We start from the raw sequence: 4,470 nt of genomic DNA on the forward strand, positions 1-4,470 counted from the left end.
CACAGATACCAATTGAAAAATTCAACAAACTGATGCAGTACTGGAGGTACTCACTCATCTATGCCAAGAAATTTGGAAAACAGCTACCTGGCCAGCTGATTGAAAGAGATTCATATTTGTGATCAAGATAGGTGATCCAGCAGAATGTTGAAATCATTGTGCAATATAACTAATATCATATGCAAGTAAAATTTTTCTGAAGATAATTTAAAAATTGCTGCAACCGTATATCAATAAGGAATTGTCAGAAATTTCAGTTGGATTCAGAAGAGAATGTGGAATGAAGATATAATTTCTGACATCAAATAGATCTTGGCTGAAAGAAGAGAATACCAGGAAGATGTTTACTTGTGCTTTACTGACTATGCAAAAACTTTCATTTGTATGATCATGACAAACAATGAATAACTGCAAAGAATTAATATTCCAGAACACTTAATTGTTCTCATGATGAACCTGTGCATAGACCAAGAAGCAGTTGTTCAAATAGAACTTGGAGATACTAAATGATTTAAAATCAGGAAAGGTGTGCACCATGATTGTTTCTTCCACTATACTTAATCTGTATACTGAACAAATAATACAAAAAGTTGAGCAAATAATGAAGAAAAATGTGACATCAGGATTGGAGGATGACTAATTAACAACCTGTGATGTGCAGATGATAGAACCTTGCTTGCTGGAAGCAAAGAGGACTTAAAATTCTTGCTGATGAAGATTGAAGATTATAGCCTTCACAGTATGGATTGCACATCAAAGTAAACAAAAATCCTCACAACTGGACTCAAAAACAATGTAATGATCAAATGATGTACTGCATTAGACAAATCTATAGCAAGTGACCTCTTGAAAGTGTTTAATAGCAACTATATCTCGGGCTGCGAACTGCAAGATCAGCAGTTCGAAACTACCAGCTGCTCCACGGGAGATGAGGCTTTCTGCTCCCGTAAAGATTTACAGCCTCGGAAACCCTGTTCAGGGTCACTAAGGGTCGGAACTGACTCGACAGAACTTAACAACAACAACAACAATATCAGTTGAAGTACTAAGATATGCCCCACCCAAACCATACTATTTTCAGTAGCCTCAATATGCATGTGAAAGTTGGACAATGAAAAAGTAAGACCTAAGAAGAATTGATGCATTTGAGTTATGTTGTTGTTGTTAGGTGCCATGAAGTTGAGACTGGCTCATAGTGACCCAATGCACAACAGAGAAAAATACTGCCCAGTCAGTCCTATGCCAACCTTACAATCATTGTTATGTTTGAGCCCATTGCTGCTGCCACTGTGCCAATCCAGATCGTTGGGGATCTTGTTCTCTGACACTACACTTTACCAAAAATGATATCCTTCTCCAGGGACTAGTTCTTCCTGATAATATGTCCAAAGTATGAGAGATGTCTGGCAATCCTGGCTTCCAAGAAGAATTCTGGTTGTACTTCTTCCAACACAGATGGTTTGTTCTTTTGGCAGTCCATGGCACTTTTAATATTCTCCTCCAACACCATAACTCAAATGCATCAATTCTTCTATGGTCTTTCTTAGTCACTGTCCTACTTGCACATGCATATGAAGCTATTGAAAGTATCATGGCTTGGATCAGTCACACCTTAGTCCTAAAACCCTTGAATACTTTAAAGAGGTCTTGTGCAGCAGATTGCTTAATGCAATATGTCGTTTGATTTCTTGACTGCTGCTTCCATGAGTGTTGATGGTTGATCCAAGCAAAATGAAAGCTTTGACATCTTCAATTTTTTCTCCATTTATATGGATGTTGTTTGGGTCCAGTAGTGAGGATTGTTGTTTTCTTTACATTGAGATGCAACCCATACTGAAAGCTGTGATCTTTGATCTTCATCAGTAAGCATTTTAAGTTCTCTTCACTTTCAGCAATCAAGGTTGTATCATCTGCATATCGCAGGGTATTAATGAGTCTTCCTCCATTCCTCATGCCACAGTTTTCGTTATATAACCCAACTTCTCAGATTATTTGCTCAGCATACAGATTAAGTATGGTGAGGAATATAATCCTGGAACACACCTTTCCTAGTTTTAAATCATTCAGTGTTCCCATTTTCTATTGGAACATAGCCTCTTGGTCGATGTACAGGTTCCTCATGAGCACAATAGTGTTAGAGAAGAATATTAAATGTACCATGGACTGCCAGAAGAACAAACCAATCTGTGTTGGAAGAAGTACAACCAGAATGCTCCTTAGAGCCAGGATGGCATGACTTTGGCTCTCATACTTCAGACATGTTATCAAGAGGAATCAGTCCCTGAAAAAGAGCATCATGGTTGGTAGAGAGTTCAGCACAAAAAGAAGAAGACCCCCAATGAGAACAGCTTAGGAAAAGATGAAATGTTACCAACTAAGGAGAACCAGAAAGATAAAGTTCTGATTTCTTAGTAGAAAACATGGAGGCAAGAAGGCAATGGAAAGACATATGCAAAATTCCGAAAGGAAACAACTGGAAGGTATTCACACAGTCACTGTACCAAAAAATAATGGTTGATGTTCAACATTTCAAGAAGTAGCATGTGGTCAAGAACTGATGTACTGAAGGAAGAAGTCCAAGCTGGACTGAAGACATAGGTGCCAAACAAGGCTCCAGGAATTGATGGAATATAAATTGAAATCTCTTAAGAAACTAATGCAGCACTGAAGGTATTCACTCATCTATACTAAGAAATTTGGAAGGCAGCTACCTGGCCAGTCAATTGGAAGAGGTCCATATTTGTGCCTATTCCAATTTTAGATAGAAAGGAAAGAGATGCAATGTAAGCAGAACACTACTGAAGACAAAGTGCAAAGTACAAGGTCCCATACTTACATCAAAATCTACTATACAGCCACAGTAGTCAAAACAGCCTGGTATTTGTACAGTTACAGAAAGAACTGAGAAGCCAAAGTAAGCTATCTACTTATGGACAGTTGATCTTTGACAAAGAGCTAAAATCTACTCAGTCCATAAATGGTGCTACCATAAACTGGGATTTCATTTCAGAAAAATTAAATAGGATCCATATTTCTTACTATATACAAAAGCTAACTCAATATGGATCAAAGACCTAACCCCAAAATCTAAAACCATAAACATCATTAAAAAAAAAAAAAAAAGATGAAGACAAACTTAGGGACCCTAATGCATGGTATAAACACACTATCAAATATAACTAAAAATGCACATACAGCAAAAGGTAAACTAGACGCCTGGACTCTCCTAAAAATTAAACATTTATGTATATCAAAATACTTCAGAAAAAGTAAAAAGATAGCCTGTAGACTGAGAAAACTTTGTGGCAACAACACAACAAACAAGGGACTAAGCTCTAAAATTTGTAGAAAACTTAAATACTTTAACAACAGAAAGACAATAATCCAATTTAAAACTGGGTGAAAGACATAAATAGGCACTTTACCAAAGAAGACATTCAGAGAGCCAACAAATACATGAAGAAATGCACACAAAACCTCAGCCTTCACAACCTTAACATGAGAAGAAATAAATAGTGCTGAGCTACCACTACCATCTACTCTGAAAGGGATCACATTAGAAGGTCCTGGATAGAGTGGGAGAAAGATATGACATAAAACTCAAAATCATAAAAAAATGCCAGGCTTACTGGTTGGATAGAAACTGGTAGAACCCCTGAGACTATAACCCTCAGCCACTCTGTAGGCCTAGAACTGAACTCGCCCATGTAGCTCAATTTTGGGTCAAACAAAAAACAAGTCTATAAGAGAGCAATAATACTAGGTCAGTATATACTCTGAGAATAATCAACCATTTGAGATCGAAAGGGCAGCACTTGCCCAAGGATAATGTTCAGAAAATTGAGGAATGGAAACAGGAAACACAAGGAGGAAGTAGGACCCATGATGTCACATTGTGAGGACTACAATCAATGACATGAAACAAAATGTATAAGAATTTTATGCATAATACTGATTTTTCTGCAAACCTTCACCCAATTCACAATAAAATGTTGAAAAACTAAAATAAAAAAACAAGAAATGCTCTTGATTAGTAACCATTAGAATGAGTGAATCAAAACTACAACAAGATGTCATCTCACCCCAGTACTAATAACACAGTTCCAAAAAATGAAAACAAAAATTGCAGGTATAGGTGTGGAGACCAGATCTCTCATACACAGCTGGTAGGACTGTAAAAATGTGCAACCACTGTGGAAAACAATATGGCACTTGTTTGAAAGTTGGAACTATAAGTACCATAGAATCCAGCAATCCCATTATTAGCTATATATCCTAGAAATATATAAGCCATGTTCACAGCAGAACTTTTCACAATAGCAAAAAGATAGAAACAGTGTAAGTGCCCAACAAGGAAGGAATGGATAAACAAAATAGGGTACATACTGGAAATACTATAGCAATGTTAAAGAGCAATGAAATAGCTAATAACATGTATGAACCTGGAGGACATGCTGAGTGAAATTAGTC

Source organism: Chrysochloris asiatica, unplaced genomic scaffold (assembly GCF_000296735.1).
Source record: "Chrysochloris asiatica unplaced genomic scaffold, ChrAsi1.0 scaffold00376, whole genome shotgun sequence".
NCBI lineage: Eukaryota > Metazoa > Chordata > Mammalia > Afrosoricida > Chrysochloridae > Chrysochloris > Chrysochloris asiatica.